The sequence below is a fragment of the Scyliorhinus torazame genome, chromosome 4 (assembly GCF_047496885.1).
Source record: "Scyliorhinus torazame isolate Kashiwa2021f chromosome 4, sScyTor2.1, whole genome shotgun sequence".
Classification (NCBI taxonomy): Eukaryota; Metazoa; Chordata; class Chondrichthyes; order Carcharhiniformes; family Scyliorhinidae; genus Scyliorhinus; species Scyliorhinus torazame.
The window spans coordinates 60,392,911-60,412,159 of NC_092710.1; the positions used below are offsets into that span (position 1 = coordinate 60,392,911).

The following is a 19,249-nucleotide window of genomic DNA, read 5'->3' on the forward strand; positions in this document are numbered from 1 at the left end:
TTTAGTGAGGAGGAAGGAGTTGCAGGTGAAGTTTGATCTTCTATCGAAAGGGAGGGCGGTTCAGCAATGGAGGCCCGCAAGGGATTGGCTATGAGTATGGTGAACAAGCCATTGGATGGCTGGCTGGTCATTTCCATCGGCAGGCAGCAGCGATGGAGGTGGAAGGGAGTATTTCTGCATCTGAATGTGAACTGGTTCGTGGATTTAGAAGAATGTTGATAATATTTTTGTGACATTTGGGCATTTTGGATCTGAAGCGCGGGGAGTATCGAACTTATATTTGATAATAAATGTAAAATCCTCCCTTTAGTTGATGCGGAGTGGAAACGTTAACTCCGTTTCTCTCTCCACTGATGATGCCAGACCGGCTGAGTTTCCCCTGAAGTTTCTGTTTTTGTGAGTTGAAATGTAATGGATTTGCTTTAACCCAGATCTTTCTGGACCCTGAGGATAATTCCTGCATTTTCAGAACCCAGCACTAACTCCAGTTTGTATTGTGATTTCTGTCGGTGCATTATCGCCCTGTCAACAAATACAGAAAGAAAATGCACAGAGTCCAACAGCAAATTGCGAATTTAAATCAAATCAAATGGCATTTCCTAATTCAACGAAGCGGTGCTATCAAAACATTCTTATAGCAACCTTAACAAAGCTATTGGCTCATCTCGGGTTTGGATTTCGTCAGGTTCTGAATGAAAGAATACTTATTATGAACACAATAATGTTCAGAATTGTATTATGTGTGTCTGCCTGCTCCTCCCGAATAAAAAAATACCTTCCGCGTCAAATCACCGAAGCAGCTTATGCGCTCATGTAGTCGTGGCCGAGTGGTTAAGGCGATGGAGTAGAAATCCATTGGGGTCTCCCCGCGCAGGTTCGAAACCTGCCGATTACGTATTCCCTTTTTGTCATTCAGGTTCAAGTTTCACCACGTTCTTTGGAACGAATGGTGTCTGATGCGAAATGGTATCCCACACTTTGCAAAAAGACGAGTTGTTTTTCCCAACAGAGTGCGCTCTATTTGAAAAGTCGGGACACAGTTCAACATGTGTTATTATTCAGTGATTGGAAAAGTACTCAGCGCTTTCTGGATAAGAATTTTACAATGGAACATACGCTATTAATGAGTGAATGGAGATGTACATTCAGCTTGCTGATGAAGACTTAGGCCATGGGCAAACGTTATTGACCAGGGAGGGGAGAAGTAAAATGCCTGAATCATGCGAGCAACAATTCCAATTTTCAATTTTGTCCAGGGATTGGCTATGGTGAATGCAGAAAAGCCAGTGTTTCGAAACAAACCTGTTGGACATTAACCTGGTGTTGTAAGACATCTTACTGTGCTCACCACAGTCCAACACCGGCATCTCCAAATCATGGCTATCTCAAAACTAAGACAATGTGAATGCTTTTTGGATAGTGTATATCGCAAATATATTGTAGATGGTTGAATAAATACTAGAAACTAAGAGGGAACAAGTCAAGACCAGCATGGAGAGAAATAATCCTCACTCACCCGTCAGTCAGGAATGTTGGCTGTCTCCCAAGCACTAGATGCGGGGTCGCTTACCGAGCATTGCCAATTTAACCTTGTGGCGATCAAATGAGGACTCTCAAGTCGCGAACTTGCTTTGTGACTGTAAAGACGTCCGCGGTTGCAATTCAAATAACCATAGTTTCAAACTCCATCTACCCTCCATTGAACTTAGGCTTCTTCTTTTTTGTTAACAATGACTTGCCATTGTGGGTTTGATGGCAGACACGATTTTTTGCATTAAGAGGAGAAAGTGATTGAGGATTATGTGGAAATGAAACAAAATGGGAACGTCTCGCCGTCCGTGGTTTGGAAGGTATGGAAGGCGGGAGTGAGGGGAGGTCATTTCATTCAAGACAAAGGTAGGTAGCGAGGCGCGGGAGGGAGGGCAGCGTTGATCGGGGAGATGTTGGCGGGCGATGGAATATATCTGATTCACACGGAAGAGGGACATGTAGTGAGGAGGAAGGAGTTGCCGGTGAAGTTTGATCTTCTATCGAAAGGGAGGGCGGTTCAGCAATGGAGGCCCGCAAGGGATTGGCTGTGAATATGGTGAGAAAGCCATTGGATTGCTGGCGGGTCATTTCCATCGGCAGGCAGCAGTGAGGGAGGTGGGAGGGAGTATTTCTGCATCTGAATGTGAACTGGTTCGTGGATTTAGAAGAATGTTCAGAATATTTTTGTGACATTTGGGCATTTTTGATCTGAAGCGAGGGGAGTATCGAACTGATATTTGATAATAAATCCTCTCTTTAGTTGATGCGGAGTGGAAACGTTAACTCCGTTTCTCTCTGCACTGATGATGCCAGACCGGCTGAGTTTTCCCTGAAGTTTCTGTTTTTGTGTGTTGAACTTTAATGGATTTGCTTGAACACATATGTTTCTGGACCCTGAGGATAAGACCTGCATTTTCAGAATCCAGCACTAAATCCAGTTTGTATTTTGATTTCTGTCGGTGCATTATCGCTCTGTCAACAAATAATGAAAGAAAATGCACAGAGTCCAACAGCAAATTGCGATTTTAAATCAAATCAAATGGCATTTCCTAATTCAACAAAGCGGTGCTATCAAAACTTTCCTATAGCAACCTTAACAACGCAATTGGCTCATCTCGGGTTTGGATTTCGTCAGGTTCTGAATGAAAGAATATTTATTGCGAACTCAATAATGTTGAGAATTGTATTATGTGTGTCTGCCTGCTACTCCCGAATAAAAAAATGCTTTCCGCGTCAAATCACCGAACAGCATCTGCTCTCGTGTAGTCGTGGCCGAGTGGTTAAGGCGATGGACTAGAAATCCATTGGGGTCTCCCCGCGCAGGTTTGAACCCTGCCGACTACGTATGTTCATTTTCGCATTCAGGTTCAAGTTTCACCACGTTCTTTGGAACGAATGGTGTCTGATGCGAAATGGTATCCCACACTTTGCAAAAAGACGAGTTGTTTTTCCCAACAGAGTGCGCTCTATTTGAAAAGTCGGGACACAGTTCAACATGTGTTATTATTCAGTGATTGGAAAAGTTCACAACGCTTTCTGGATAAGAATTATACAATGGAACATATGCCATTAATTAGTGAACGGAGATGTACATTCAGCTTGCTGAGGAAGAGTTAGGCCATGGGCAAGCGTTATTGACTAGGGAGGGGAGAAGTAAAAGCCTGAATCATGCGAGCAACTATTCCAATTTTCGATTTTGTCCAGGGAATGGCTATGGTGAATGCAGAAAAGCTAGTGGTTCGAAACATACCTGTTGGACGTTAACCTGGTGTTGTCAGACATCGTACTGTGCTCACCACAGTCCAACACCGGCATCTCTAAATCATGGCGATCTCCAAACTAAGACAATGTGAATGATTTTTGGATACTGTATATCGCAAATTGATTGTAGATGGTTGAATAAATACTAGAAACTAAGAGGGAACAAGCATGGAGAGAAATAAGCCTCACTCACCCGTCAGTCAGGAATGTTGGCTGTCTCCCATGCACGAGATCCGGGTTCGCTTACCGAGCATTGCCAATTTAACCTTGTGGCGATCAAATGAGGACTCTCAAGTCGCGAACGTCCGCGGGTGCAATTCAAATAACCATAGTTTCAAACTCCATCTACCTTCCATTGAGCTCAGGTTTCTTCTTTATTGTTAACAATTACTTGCCATTGTGGGTTTGATGGCAGACCCAATGTTTTGCATTAAGAGGAGAAAGTGATTGAGGAGTATGTGGAAATGAACCAAAATGGGAACGTCTCGCCGTCCGTGGTTTGGAAGGTATGGAAGGCGGTAGTGAGGGGGGAGGTCATTTCATTCAAGACAAAGGTGGTTAGCGAGGCGCGTTAGGAATGGCAGCGTGGATCAGGGAGATGTTGGCGGGCGATGGAATATATCTGATGCACACGGAAGCGGCACATTTAGTGAGGAGGAAGGAGTTGCAGGTGAAGTTTGATCTTCTATCGAAAGGGAGGGCTGTTCAGCAATGGAGGCCCGCAAGGGATTGGCTATGAGTATGGTGAACAAGCCATTGGATGGCTGGCTGGTCATTTCCATCGGCAGGCAGCAGCGATGGAGGTGGAAGGGAGTATTTCTGCATCTGAATGTGTACTGGTTCGTGGATTTAGAAGAATGTTGATAATATTTTTGTGACATTTGGGCATTTTGGATCTGAAGCGCGGGGAGTATCGAACTTATATTTGATAATAAATGTAAAATCCTCCCTTTAGTTGATGCGGAGTGGAAACGTTAACTCCGTTTCTCTCTCCACTGATGATGCCAGACCGGCTGAGTTTCCCCTGAAGTTTCTGTTTTTGTGAGTTGAAATCTAATGGATTTGCTTTCACCCAGATGTTTCTGGACCCTGAGGATAATTCCTGCATTTTCAGAATCCAGCACTAACTCCAGTTTGTATTGTGATTTCTGTCGGTGCATTATCGCCCTGTCAACAAATACAAAAAGAAAATGCACAGAGTCCAACAGCAAATTGCGAATTTAAATCAAATCAAATGGCATTTCCTAATTCAACAAAGCGGTGCTATCAAAACATTCTTATAGCAACCTTAACAAAGCTATTGGCTCATCTCGGGTTTGGATTTCGTCAGGTTCTGAATGAAAGAATATTTATTGTCAACTCAATAATGTTCAGAATTGTATGATGTGTTTCTGCCAACTCCTACCGAATAAAAAAATACCTTCCGCGTCAAATGACACCGAAGCAGCTTTTGCGCTCGTGAAGTCGTGGACGAGTGGTTAAGGCGATGGACTAGAAATCCATTGGAGTCTCACCGCGCAAGTTCGAGCCCTGCCGACTACGTATGTTCTTTTTCGCATTCAGGTTCAAGTTTCACCACGTTCTTTGGAACGAATGGTGTCTGATGCGAAATGGTATCCCACACTTTGCAAAAAGACGAGTTGTTTTTCCCAACAGAGTGCGCTCTATTTGAAAAGTCGGGACACGGTTCAACATGTGTTATTATTCAGTGATTGGAAAAGTACACAGCGCTTTCTGGATAAGAATTTTTCAATGGAACATACGCTATTAATCAGTGAACGGAGATGTACATTCAGCTTGCTGATGAAGACTGAGGCCATGGGCAAGCGTTATTGACCAGGGAGGGGAGAAGTAAAATGCCTGAATCATGCGAGCAACAATTCCAATTTTCGATTTTGTCCAGGGATTGGCTATGGTGAATGCAGAAAAGGTAGTGTTTCGAAACATACCTGTTGGACGTTAACCTGGTGTTGTAAGACATCGTGCTGTGCTCACCACAGTCCAACACCGGCATCTCTAAATCATGGCTATCTCCAAACTAAGACAATGCGAATGCTTTTTGGATAGTGTATATCGCAAATTGATTGTAGATGGTTGAATAAATACTAGAAACTAAGAAGGAACAAGTCAAGACCAGCATGGAGAGAAATAATCCTCACTCACCCGTCAGTCAGGAATGTTGGCTGTCTCCCAAGCACTAGATCCGGGGTCGCTTACCGAGCATTGCCAATTTAACCTTGTGGCGATCAAATGAGGACTCTCAAGTCGCGAACTTGCTTTGTGACTGTAAAGACGTCCGCGGTTGCAATTCAAATAACCATAGTTTCAAACTCCATCTACCCTCCATTGCACTCAGGTTTCTTCTTTATTGTTAACAATTACTTGCCATTGTGGGTTTGATGGCAGACCCGATTTTTTGCATTAAGAGGAGAAAGTGATTGAGGAATATGTGGAAATGAACCAAAATGGGAACGTCTCGCCGTCCGTGGTTTGGAAGTGATGGAAGGCGGTAGTGAGGGGGGAGGTCATATCATTCAAGACAAAGGTGGTTAGCGAGGCGCGTTAGGAAGGGCAGCGTGGATCGGGGAAATGTTGGCGGGCGATGGAATATATCTGATGCACACGGAAGCGGGACATGTAGTGAGGAGGAAGGAGTTGCAGGTGAAGTTTGATCTTCTATCGAAAGGGAGGGCGGTTCAGCAATGGAGGCCCGCAAGGGATTGGCTATGAGTATGGTGAGCAAGCCATTGGATTGCTGACGGGTCATTTCCATCGGCAGGCAGCAGCGAGGGAGGTGGGAGGGAGTATTTCTGCATCTGAATGTGAACTGGTTCGTGGATTTAGAAGAATGTTCAGAATATTTTTGTGACATTTGGGCATTTTGGATCTGAAGCGAGGGGATTATCGAACTGATATTTGATAATAAATGTAAAATCCTCTCTTTAGTTGATGCGGAGTGGAAACGTTAACTCCGTTTCTCTCTCCACTGATGATGCCAGACCGGCTGAGTTTTCCCTGAAGTTTCTGTTTTTGTGTGTTGAAATTTAATGGATTTGCTTTAACACATATGTTTCTGGACCCTGAGGATAATACCTGCATTTTCAGAATCCAGCACTAACTCCAGTTTGTATTTTGATTTCTCTCGGTGCATTATCGCCCTGTCAACAAATAATGAAAGAAAATGCACAGAGTCCAACAGCAAATTGCGATTTTAAATCAAATCAAATGGCATTTCCTAATTCATCAAACGGTGCTATCAAAACTTTCCTATAGCAACCTTAACAAAGCTATTGGCTCATCTCGGGTTTGGATTTCGTCAGGTTCTGAATGAAAGAATATTTATTGCGAACTCAATAATGTTGAGAATTGTATTATGTGTGTCTGCCTGCTCATACCGAATAAAAAAATACCTTCCGCGTCAAATCACCGAACAGCGTCTGCTCTCGTGAAGTTGTGGCCGAGTGGTTCAGGCGATGGACTAGAAATCCATTGGGGTTTCCACGCGCAGGTTCGAAACCTGCCGACTACGTATGTTCTTTTTCTCATTCAGGTTCAAGTTTCACCACGTTCTTTGGAACGAATGGTGTCTGATTGGAAATGGTATCCCACACTTTGCAAAAAGACCAGTTGTTTTTCCCAACAGAGTGCGCTCTATTTGAAAAGTCGGGACACAGTTCGACATGTGTTATTATTCAGTGATTGGAAAAGTTCACAACGCTTTCTGGATAAGAATTATACAATGGAACATATGCCATTAATTAGTGAACGGAGATGTACATTCAGCTTGCTGATGAAGAGTTCGGCCATGGGCAAGCGTTGTTGACTAGGGAGGGGAGAAGTAAAAGCCTGAATCATGCGAGCAACAATTCCAATTTTCAATTTTGTCCAGGGATTGGCTATGGTGAATGCAGAAAAGCCAGTGTTTCGAAACAAACCTGTTGGACATTAACCTGGTGTTGTAAGACATCTTACTGTGCTCACCACAGTCCAACACCGGCATCTCCAAATCATGGCTATCTCAAAACTAAGACAATGTGAATGCTTTTTGGATAGTGTATATCGCAAATATATTGTAGATGGTTGAATAAATACTAGAAATTAAGAGGGAACAAGTCAAGACCAGCATGGAGAGAAATAATCCTCACTCACCCGTCAGTCAGGAATATTGGCTGTCTCCCAAGCACTGGATCCGGGTTCTGTTACCGAGCATTGCCAATTTAACCTTAGGGCGATCAAATGAGGACTCTCAAGTCGCGAACGTTGCTTTGTGACTCGAAAGACGTCCGTGGGTGCAATTCAAATAACCATGGTTTCAAACTCCACCTACCTTCCATTGAACTCAGGCTTCTTCTTTATTGTTCACAATGACTTGCCATTGTGGGTTTGATGGCAGACCCGATTTTTTGCATTAAGATGGGGAAAGTGATTGAGGAGTATGTGGAAATGAACCAAAATGGGAACGTCTCGCCGTCCGTGGTTTGCAAGGTATGGAAGGCGGGAGTGAGGGGAGGTAATTTCATTCAAGGCAAAGGTGGGTAGCGAGGCGCGGGAGGGAGGGCAGCGTTGATCGGGGAGATGTTGGCGGGCGATGGAATATATCTGATGCACACGGAAGAGGGACATGTAGTGAGGAGGAAGGAGTTGCCGGTGAAGTTTGATCTTCTATCGAAAGGGAGGGCGGTTCAGCAATGGAGGCCCGCAAGGGATTGGCTGTGAATATGGTGAGAAAGCCATTGGATTGCTGGCGGGTCATTTCCATCGGCAGGCAGCAGCGAGGGAGGTGGGAGGGAGTATTTCTGCATCTGAATGTGAACTGGTTCGTGGATTTAGAAGAATGTTCAGAATATTTTTGTGACATTTGGGCATTTTTGATCTGAAGCGAGGGGAGTATCGAACTGATATTTGATAATAAATGTAAAATCCTCTCTTTAGTTGATGCGGAGTGGAAACGTTAACTCCGTTTCTCTCTCCACTGATGATGCCAGACCGGCTGAGTTTTCCCTGAAGTTTCTGTTTTTGTGTGTTGAACTTTAATGGATTTGCTTGAACACATATGTTTCTGGACCCTGAGGATAAGACCTGCATTTTCAGAATCCAGCACTAACTCCAGTTTGTATTTTGATTTCTGTCGGTGCATTATCGCCCTGTTAACAAATAATGAAAGAAAATGCACAGAGTCCAACAGCAAATTGCGATTTTAAATCAAATCAAATGGCATTTCCTAATTCAACAAAGCGGTGCTATCAAAACTTTCTTTAGCAACCTTAACAAAGCTATTGGCTCATCTCGGGTTTGGATTTCGTCAGGTTCTGAATGAAAGAATATTTATTGCGAACTCAATAATGTTGAGAATTGTATTATGTGTGTCTGCCTGCTACTACCGAATAAAAAAATGCCTTCCGCGTCAAATCACCGAACAGCATCTGCTCTCGTGTAGTCGTGGCCGAGTGGTTAAGGCGATGGGCTAGAAATCCATTGGGGTCTCCCCGCGCAGGTTCGAACCCTGCCGACTACGTATGTTCTTTTTCGCATTCAGGTTCAAGTTTCACCACGTTCTTTGGAACGAATGGTGTCTGATGCGAAATGGTATCCCACACTTTGCAAAAAGACGAGTTGTTTTTCCCAACAGAGTGCGCTCTATTTGAAAAGTCGGGACACAGTTCAACATGTGTTATTATTCAGTTATTGGAAAAGTTCACAACGCTTTCTGGATAAGAATTATACAATGGAACATATGCCATTAATTAGTGAACGGAGATGTACATTCAGCTTGCTGATGAAGAGTTAGGCCATGGGCAAGCGTTATTGACTAGGGAGGGGAGAAGTAAAAGCCTGAATCATGCGAGCAACTATTCCAATTTTCGATTTTGTCCAGGGAATGGCTATGGTGAATGCAGAAAAGCTAGTGTTTCGAAACATACCTGTTGGACGTTAACCTGGTGTTGTCAGACATCGTACTGTGCTCACCACAGTCCAACACCGGCATCTCTAAATCATGGCTATCTCCAAACTAAGACAATGTGAATGATTTTTGGATAGTGTATATCGCAAATTGATTGTAGATGGTTGAATAAATACTAGAAACTAAGAGGGAACAAGCATGGAGAGAAATAAGCCTCACTCACCCGTCAGTCAGGAATGTTGGCTGTCTCCCAAGCACGAGATCCGGGTTCGCTTACCGAGCATTGCCAATTTCACCTTGTGGCGATCAAATGAGGACTCTCAAGTCGCGAACGTCCGCGGGTGCAATTCAAATAACCATAGTTTCAAACTCCATCTACCTTCCATTGAACTCAGGTTTCTTCTTTATTGTTAACAATTACTTGCCATTGTGGGTTTGATGGCAGACCCAATTTTTTGCATTAAGAGGAGAAAGTGATTGAGGAGTATGTGGAAATGAACCAAAATGGGAACGTCTCGCCGTCCGTGGTTTGGAAGGTATGGAAGGCGGTAGTGAGGGGGGAGGTCATTTCATTCAAGACAAAGGTGGTTAGCGAGGCGCGTTAGGAATGGCAGCGTGGATCAGGGAGATGTTGGCGGGCGATGGAATATATCTGATGCACACGGAAGCGGCACATTTAGTGAGGAGGAAGGAGTTGCAGGTGAAGTTTGACCTTCGATCGAAAGGGAGGGCTGTTCAGCAATGGAGACCCGAAAAGGATTGGCTATGAGTATGGTGAACAAGCCATTGGATGGCTGGCTGGTCATTTCCATCGGCAGGCAGCAGCGATGGAGGTGGAAGGGAGTATTTCTGCATCTGAATGTGAACTGGTTCGTGGATTTAGAAGAATGTTGATAATATTTTTGTGACATTTGGGCATTTTGGATCTGAAGCGCGGGGAGTATCGAACTTATATTTGATAATAAATGTAAAATCCTCCCTTTAGTTGATGCGGAGTGGAAACATTAACTCCGTTTCTCTCTCCACTGATGATGCCAGACCGGCTGAGTTTCCCCTGAAGTTTCTGTTTTTGTGAGTTGAAATCTAATGGATTTGCTTTAACACAGATGTTTCTGGACCCTGAGGATAATTCCTGCATTTTCAGAATCCAGCACTAACTCCAGTTTGTATTGTGATTTCTGTCGGTGCATTATGGCCCTGTCAACAAATACAGAAAGAAAATGCACAGAGTCCAACAGCAAATTGCGAATTTAAATCAAATCAAAAGGCATTTCCTAATTCAACAAAGCGGTGCTATCAAAACATTCTTATAGCAACCTTAACAAAGCTATTGGCTCATCTCGGGTTTGGATTTCGTCAGGTTCTGAATGAAAGAATACTTATTATGTACACAATAATGTTCAGAATTGTATTATGTGTGTCTGCCTGCTCCTCCCGAATAAAAAAATATCTTCCGCGTCAAATCACCGAAGCAGCTTTTGCGCTCATGTAGTCGTGGCCGAGTGGTTAAGGCGATGGAGTAGAAATCCTTTGGGGTCTCCCCGCGCAGGTTCGAACCCTGCCGATTACGTATTCCCTTTTTCTCATTCAGGTTCAAGTTTCACCACGTTCTTTGGAACGAATGGTGTCTGATGCGAAATGGTATCCCACACTTTGCAAAAAGACGAGTTGTTTTTCCCAACAGAGTGCGCTCTATTTGAAAAGTCGGGACACAGTTCAACATGTGTTATTATTCAGTGATTGGAAAAGTACACAGCGCTTTCTGGATAAGAATTTTACAATGGAACATATGCTATTAATGCGTGAACGGAGATGTACATTCAGCTTGCTGATGAAGACTTCGGCCATGGGCAAGCGTTATTGACCAGGGAGGGGAGAAGTAAAATGCCTGAATCATGCGAGGAACAATTCAAATTTTCAATTTTGTCCAGGGATTGGCTATGGTGAATGCAGAAAAGCCAGTGTTTCGAAACAAACCTGTTGGACATTAACCTGGTGTTGTAAGACATCTTACTGTGCTCACCACAGTCCAACACCGGCATCTCCAAATCATGGCTATCTCAAAACTAAGACAATGTGAATGCTTTTTGGATAGTTTATATCGCAAATATATTGTAGATGGTTGAATAAATACTAGAAATTAAGAGGGAACAAGTCAAGACCAGCATGGAGAGAAATAATCCTCACTCACCCGTCAGTCAGGAATATTGGCTGTCTCCCAAGCACTGGATCCGGGTTCTGTTACCGAGCATTGCCAATTTAACCTTAGGGCGATCAAATGAGGACTCTCAAGTCGCGAACGTTGCTTTGTGACTCGAAAGACGTCCGTGGGTGCAATTCAAATAACCATAGTTTCAAACTCCACCTACCTTCCATTGAACTCAGGCTTCTTCTTTATTGTTCACAATGACTTGCCATTGTGGGTTTGATGGCAGACCCGATTTTTTGCATTAAGATGGGGAAAGTGATTGAGGAGTATGTGGAAATGAACCAAAATGGGAACGTCTCGCCGTCCGTGGTTTGCAAGGTATGGAAGGCGGGAGTGAGGGGAGGTAATTTCATTCAAGGCAAAGGTAGGTAGCGAGGCGCGGGAGGGAGGGCAGCGTTGATCGGGGAGATGTTGGCGGGCGATGGAATATATCTGATGCACACGGAAGAGGGACATGTAGTGAGGAGGAAGGAGTTGCCGGTGAAGTTTGATCTTCTATCGAAAGGGAGGGCGGTTCAGCAATGGAGGCCCGCAAGGGATTGGCTGTGAATATGGTGAGAAAGCCATTGGATTGCTGGCGGGTCATTTCCATCGGCAGGCAGCAGCGAGGGAGGTGGGAGGGAGTATTTCTGCATCTGAATGTGAACTGGTTCGTGGATTTAGAAGAATGTTCAGAATATTTTTTGTGACATTTGGGCATTTTTGATCTGAAGCGAGGGGAGTATCGAACTGATATTTGATAATAAATGTAAAATCCTCTCTTTAGTTGATGCGGAGTGGAAACGTTAACTCCGTTTCTCTCTCCACTGATGATGCCAGACCGGCTGAGTTTTCCCTGAAGTTTCTGTTTTTGTGTGTTGAACTTTAATGGATTTGCTTGAACACATATGTTTCTGGACCCTGAGGATAAGACCTGCATTTTCAGAATCCAGCACTAACTCCAGTTTGTATTTTGATTTCTGTCGGTGCATTATCGCCCTGTCAACAAATAATGAAAGAAAATGCACAGAGTCCAACAGCAAATTGCGATTTTAAATCAAATCAAATGGCATTTCCTAATTCAGCAAAGCGGTGCTATCAAAACTTTCTTATAGCAACCTTAACAAAGCTATTGGCTCATCTCGGGTTTGGATTTCGTCAGGTTCTGAATGAAAGAATATTTATTGCGAACTCAATAATGTTGAGAATTGTATTATGTATGTCTGCCTGCTACTACCGAATAAAAAAATGCCTTCCGCGTCAAATCACCGAACAGCATCTGCTCTCGTGTAGTCGTGGCCGAGTGGTTAAGGCGATGGACTAGAAGTCCATTGGGGTCTCCACGCGCAGGTTCGAACCCTGCCGACTACGTATGTTCTTTTTCGCATTCAGGTTCAAGGTTCACCACGTTCTTTGGAACGAATGGTGTCTGATGCGAAATGGTATCCCACACTTTGCAAAAAGACGAGTTGTTTTTCCCAACAGAGTGCGCTCTATTTGAAAAGTCGGGACACAGTTCAACATGTGTTATTATTCAGTGATTGGAAAAGTTCACAACGCTTTCTGGATAAGAATTATACAATGGAACATATGCCATTAATTAGTGAACGGAGATGTACATTCAGCTTGCTGATGAAGAGTTAGGCCATGGGCAAGCGTTATTGACGAGGGAGGGGAGAAGTAAAAGCCTGAATCATGCGAGCAACTATTCCAATTTTCGATTTTGTCCAGGGAATGGCTATGGTGAATGCAGAAAAGCTAGTGGTTCGAAACATACCTGTTGGACGTTAACCTGGTGTTGTCAGACATCGTACTGTGCTCAGCACAGTCCAACACCGGCATCTCTAAATCATGGCTATCTCCAAACTAAGACAATGTGAATGATTTTTGGATAGTGTATATCGCAAATTGATTGTAGATGGTTGAATAAATACTAGAAACTAAGAGGGAACAAGCATGGAGAGAAATAAGCCTCACTCACCCGTCAGTCAGGAATGTTGGCTGTCTCCCAAGCACGAGATCCGGGTTCGCTTACCGAGCATTGCCAATTTAACCTTGTGGCGATCAAATGAGGACTCTCAAGTCGCGAACGTCCGCGGGTGCAATTCAAATAACCATAGTTTCAAACTCCATCTCCCTTCCATTGAACTCAGGTTTCTTCTTTATTGTTAACAATTACTTGCCATTGTGGGTTTGATGGCAGACCCAATTTTTTGCATTAAGAGGAGAAAGTGATTGAGGAGTATGTGGAAATGAACCAAAATGGGAACGTCTCGCCGTCCGTGGTTTGGAAGGTATGGAAGGCGGTAGTGAGGGGGGAGGTCATTTCATTCAAGACAAAGGTGGTTAGCGAGGCGCGTTAGGAATGGCAGCGTGGATCAGGGCGATGTTGGCGGGCGATGGAATATATCTGATGCACACGGAAGCGGCACATTTAGTGAGGAGGAAGGAGTTGCAGGTGAAGTTTGATCTTCTATCGAAAGGGAGGGCTGTTCAGCAATGGAGGCCCGCAAGGGATTGGCTATGAGTATGGTGAACAAGCCATTGGATGGCTGGCTGGTCATTTCCATCGGCAGGCAGCAGCGATGGAGGTGGAAGGGAGTATTTCTGCATCTGAATGTGAACTGGTTCGTGGATTTAGAAGAATGTTGATAATATTTTTGTGACATTTGGGCATTTTGGATCTGAAGCGCGGGGAGTATCGAACTTATATTTGATAATAAATGTAAAATCCTCCCTTTAGTTGATGCGGAGTGGAAACGTTAACTCCGTTTCTCTCTCCACTGATGATGCCAAACCGGCTGAGTTTCCCCTGAAGTTTCTGTTTTAGTGAGTTGAAATCTAATGGATTTGCTTTAACACAGATGTTTCTGGACCCTGAGGATAATTCCTGCATTTTCAGAATCCAGCACTAACTCCAGTTTGTATTGTGATTTCTGTCGGTGCATTATCGCCCTGTCAACAAATACAGAAAGAAAATGCACAGAGTCCAACAGCAAATTGCGAATTTAAATCAAATCAAATGGCATTTCCTAATTCAACAAAGCGGTGCTATCAAAACATTCTTATAGCAACCTTAACAAAGCGATTGGCTCATCTCGGGTTTGGATTTCGTCAGGTTCTGAATGAAAGAATACTTATTATGTACACAATAATGTTCAGAATTGTATTATGTGTGTCTGCCTGCTCCTCCCGAATAAAAAAATACCTTCCGCGTCAAATCACCGAAGCAGCTTCTGCACTCATGTAGTCGTGGCCGAGTGGTTAAGGCGATGGAGTAGAAATCCATTGGGGTCTCCCCGCGCAGGTTCGAACCCTGCCGATTACGTATTCCCTTGTTCTCATTCAGGTTCAAGTTTCACCACGTTCTTTGGAACGAATGGTGTCTGATGCGAAATGGTATCCCACACTTTGCAAAAAGGCGAGTTGTTTTTCCCAACAGAGTGCGCTCTATTTGAAAAGTCGGGACACAGTTCAACATGTGTTATTATTCAGTGATTGGAATAGTACACAGCGCTTTCTGGATAAGAATTTTACAATGGAACATATGCTATTAATGAGTGAACGGAGATGTACATTCAGCTTGCTGATGAAGACTTCGGCCATGGGCAAGCGTTATTGACCAGGGAGGGGAGAAGTAAAATGCCTGAATCATGCGAGGAACAATTCAAATTTTCAATTTTGTCCAGGGATTGGCTATGGTGAATGCAGAAAAGCCAGTGTTTCGAAACAAACCTGTTGGACATTAACCTGGTGTTGTAAGACATCTTACTGTGCTCACCACAGTCCAACACCGGCATCTCCAAATCATGGCTATCTCAAAACTAAGACAATGTGAATGCTTTTTGGATAGTGTATATCGCAAATATATTGTAGATGGTTGAATAAATACTAGAAATTAAGAGGGAACAAGTCAAGACCAGCATGGAGAGAAATAATCCTCACTCACCCGTCAGTCAGGAATATTGGCTGTCTCCCAAGCACTGGATCCGGGTTCTGTTACCGAGCATTGCCAATTTAACCTTAGGGCGATCAAATGAGGACTCTCAAGTCGCGAACGTTGCTTTGTGACTCGAAAGACGTCCGTGGGTGCAATTCAAATAACCATGGTTTCAAACTCCACCTACCTTCCATTGAACTCAGGCTTCTTCTTTATTGTTCACAATGACTTGCCATTGTGGGTTTGATGGCAGACCCGATTTTTTGCATTAAGATGGGGCAAGTGATTGAGGAGTATGTGGAAATGAACCAAAATGGGAACGTCTCGCCGTCCGTGGTTTGCAAGGTATGGAAGGCGGGAGTGAGGGGAGGTAATTTCATTCAAGGCAAAGGTAGGTAGCGAGGCGCGGGAGGGAGGGCAGCGTTGATCGGGGAGATGTTGGCGGGCGATGGAATATATCTGATGCACACGGAAGAGGGACATGTAGTGAGGAGGAAGGAGTTGCCGGTGAAGTTTGATCTTCTATCGAAAGGGAGGGCGGTTCAGCAATGGAGGCCCGCAAGGGATTGGCTGTGAATATGGTGAGAAAGCCATTGGATTGCTGGCGGGTCATTTCCATCGGCAGGCAGCAGCGAGGGAGGTGGGAGGGAGTATTTCTGCATCTGAATGTGAACTGGTTCGTGGATTTAGAAGAATGTTCAGAATATTTTTGTGACATTTGGGCATTTTTGATCTGAAGCGAGGGGAGTATCGAACTGATATTTGATAATAAATGTAAAATCCTCTCTTTAGTTGATGCGGAGTGGAAACGTTAACTCCGTTTCTCTCTCCACTGATGATGCCAGACCGGCTGAGTTTTCCCTGAAGTTTCTGTTTTTGTGTGTTGAACTTTAATGGATTTGCTTGAACACACATGTTTCTGGACCCTGAGGATAAGACCTGCATTTTCAGAATCCAGCACTAACTCCAGTTTGTATTTTGATTTCTGTCGGTGCATTATCGCCCTGTCAGCAAATAATGAAAGAAAATGCACAGAGTCCAACAGCAAATTGCGATTTTAAATCAAATCAAATGGCATTTCCTAATTCAACAAAGCGGTGCTATCAAAACTTTCTTATAGCAACCTTAACAAAGCTGTTGGCTCATCTCGGGTTTGGATTTCGTCAGGTTCTGAATGAAAGAATATTTATTGCGAACTCAATAATGTTGAGAATTGTATTATGTGTGTCTGCCGGCTACTACCGAATAAAAAAATGCCTTCCGCGTCAAATCACCGAACAGCATCTGCTCTCGTGTAGTCGTGGCCGAGTGGTTAAGGCGATGGACTAGAAATCCATTGGGGTCTCCCCGCGCAGGTCCGAACCCTGCCGACTACGTATGTTCTTTTACGCATTCAGGTTCAAGTTTCACCACGTTCTTTGGAACGAATGGTGTCTGATGCGAAATGGTATCCCACACTTTGCAAAAAGACGAGTTGTTTTTCCCAACAGAGTGCGCTCTATTTGAAAAGTCGGGACACAGTTCAACATGTGTTATTATTCAGTGATTGGAAAAGTTCACAACGCTTTCTGGATAAGAATTATACAATGGAACATATGCCATTAATTAGTGAACGGAGATGTACATTCAGCTTGCTGATGAAGACTTCGGCCATGGGCAAGCGTTATTGACTAGGGAGGGGAGAAGTAAAAGCCTGAATCATGCGAGCAACTATTCCAATTTTCGATTTTGTCCAGGGAATGGCTATGGTGAATGCAGAAAAGCTAGTGGTTCGAAACATACCTGTTGGACGTTAACCTGGTGTTGTCAGACATCGTACTGTGCTCACCACAGTCCAACACCGGCATCTCTAAATCATGGCTATCTCCAAACTAAGACAATGTGAATGATTTTTGGATAGTGTATATCGCAAATTGATTGTAGATGGTTGAATAAATACTAGAAACTAAGAGGGAACAAGCATGGAGAGAAATAAGCCTCACTCACCCGTCAGTCAGGAATGTTGGCTGTCTCCCAAGCACGAGATCCGGGTTCGCTTACCGAGCATTGCCAATTTAACCTTGTGGCGATCAAATGAGGACTCTCAAGTCGCGAACGTCCGCGGGTGCAATTCAAATAACCATAGTTTCAAACTCCATCTCCCTTCCATTGAACTCAGGTTTCTTCTTTATTGTTAACAATTACTTGCCATTGTGGGTTTGATGGCAGGCCCAATTTTTTGCATTCAGAGGAGAAAGTGATTGAGGAGTATGTGGAAATGAACCAAAATGGGAACGTCTCGCCGTCCGTGGTTTGGAAGGTATGGAAGGCGGTAGTGAGGGGGGAGGTCATTTCATTCAAGACAAAGGTGGTTAGCGAGGCGCGTTAGGAATGGCAGCGTGGATCAGGGCGATGTTGGCGGGCGATGGAATATATCTGATGCACACGGAAGCGGCACATTTAGTGAGGAGGAAGGAGTTGCAGGTGAAGTTTGATCTTCTATCGAAAGGGAGGGCTGTTCAGCAATGGAGGCCCGCAAGGGATTGGCTATGAGTATGGTGAACAAGCCATTGGATGGCTGGCTGGTCATTTCCATCGGCAGGCAGCAGCGATGGAGGTGGAAGGGAGTATTTCTGCATCTGAATGTGAACTGGTTCGTGGATTTAGAAGAATGTTGATAATATTTTTGTGACATTTGGGCATTTTGGATCTGAAGCGCGGGGAGTATCGAACTTATATTTGATAATAAATGTAAAATCCTCCCTTTAGTTGATGCGGCGTGGAAACGTTAACTCCGTTTCTCTCTCCACTGATGATGCCAAACCGGCTGAGTTTCCCCTGAAGTTTCTGTTTTAGTGAGTTGAAATCTAATGGATTTGCTTTAACACAGATGTTTCTGGACCCTGAGGATAATTCCTGCATTTTCAGAATCCAGCACTAACTCCAGTTTGTATTGTGATTTCTGTCGGTGCATTATCGCCCTGTCAACAAATACAGAAAGAAAATGCACAGAGTCCAACAGCAAATTGCGAATTTAAATCAAATCAAATGGCATTTCCTAATTCAACAAAGCGGTGCTATCAAAACATTCTTATAGCAACCTTAACAAAGCTATTGGCTCATCTCGGGTTTGGATTTCGTCAGGTTCTGAATGAAAGAATACTTATTATGTACACAATAATGTTCAGAATTGTATTATGTGTGTCTGCCTGCTCCTCCCGAATAAAAAAATACCTTCCGCGTCAAATCACCGAAGCAGCTTTTGCACTCATGTAGTCGTGGCCGAGTGGTTAAGGCGATGGAGTAGAAATCCATTGGGGTCTCCCCGCGCAGGTTCGAACCCTGCCGATTACGTATTCCCTTGTTCTCATTCAGGTTCAAGTTTCACCACGTTCTTTGGAACGAATGGTGTCTGATGCGAAATGGTATCCCACACTTTGCAAAAAGACGAGTTGTTTTTCCCAACAGAGTGCGCTCTATTTGAAAAGTCGGGACACAGTTCAACATGTGTTATTATTCAGTGATTGGAAAAGTACACAGCGCTTACTGGATAAGAATTTTACAATGGAACATATGCTATTAATGAGTGAACGGAGATGTACATTCAGCTTGCTGATGAAGACTTCGGCCATGGGCAAGCGTTATTGACCAGGGAGGGGAGAAGTAAAATGCCTGAATCATGCGAGGAACAATTCAAATTTTCAATTTTGTCCAGGGATTGGCTATGGTGAATGCAGAAAAGCCAGTGTTTCGAAACAAACCTGTTGGACATTAACCTGGTGTTGTAAGACATCTTACTGTGCTCACCACAGTCCAACACCGGCATCTCCAAATCATGGCTATCTCAAAACTAAGACAATGTGAATGCTTTTTGGATAGTGTATATCGCAAATATATTGTAGATGGTTGAATAAATACTAGAAATTAAGAGGGAACAAGTCAAGACCAG

The 19,249-nt window shown here is 43.8% G+C and overlaps 9 non-coding genes across 9 annotated transcripts; all 9 read left to right on the plus strand.

The window, feature by feature from the left end:
* The first annotated feature begins 813 nt into the window (after positions 1–813).
* On the plus strand, positions 814–895 carry trnas-aga (transfer RNA serine (anticodon AGA)). Its single transcript has one exon. It is a non-coding gene; the product is annotated as a tRNA-Ser (tRNA).
* A 1,897-nt stretch (positions 896–2,792) lies between these two features.
* trnas-aga (transfer RNA serine (anticodon AGA)) lies at positions 2,793–2,874 on the plus strand. Its single transcript has one exon. It is a non-coding gene; the product is annotated as a tRNA-Ser (tRNA).
* Positions 2,875–6,738: 3,864 nt separating this feature from the next.
* On the plus strand, positions 6,739–6,820 carry trnas-aga (transfer RNA serine (anticodon AGA)). The gene has a single exon. It is a non-coding gene; the product is annotated as a tRNA-Ser (tRNA).
* Positions 6,821–8,724: 1,904 nt separating this feature from the next.
* trnas-aga (transfer RNA serine (anticodon AGA)) lies at positions 8,725–8,806 on the plus strand. Its single transcript has one exon. It is a non-coding gene; the product is annotated as a tRNA-Ser (tRNA).
* Positions 8,807–10,681: 1,875 nt separating this feature from the next.
* On the plus strand, positions 10,682–10,763 carry trnas-aga (transfer RNA serine (anticodon AGA)). The gene has a single exon. It is a non-coding gene; the product is annotated as a tRNA-Ser (tRNA).
* Positions 10,764–12,670: 1,907 nt separating this feature from the next.
* Positions 12,671–12,752, plus strand: trnas-aga (transfer RNA serine (anticodon AGA)). The gene has a single exon. It is a non-coding gene; the product is annotated as a tRNA-Ser (tRNA).
* Positions 12,753–14,627: 1,875 nt separating this feature from the next.
* On the plus strand, positions 14,628–14,709 carry trnas-aga (transfer RNA serine (anticodon AGA)). The gene has a single exon. It is a non-coding gene; the product is annotated as a tRNA-Ser (tRNA).
* A 1,906-nt stretch (positions 14,710–16,615) lies between these two features.
* trnas-aga (transfer RNA serine (anticodon AGA)) lies at positions 16,616–16,697 on the plus strand. Its single transcript has one exon. It is a non-coding gene; the product is annotated as a tRNA-Ser (tRNA).
* A 1,875-nt stretch (positions 16,698–18,572) lies between these two features.
* trnas-aga (transfer RNA serine (anticodon AGA)) lies at positions 18,573–18,654 on the plus strand. Its single transcript has one exon. It is a non-coding gene; the product is annotated as a tRNA-Ser (tRNA).
* The last annotated feature ends 595 nt before the right edge of the window (positions 18,655–19,249 follow it).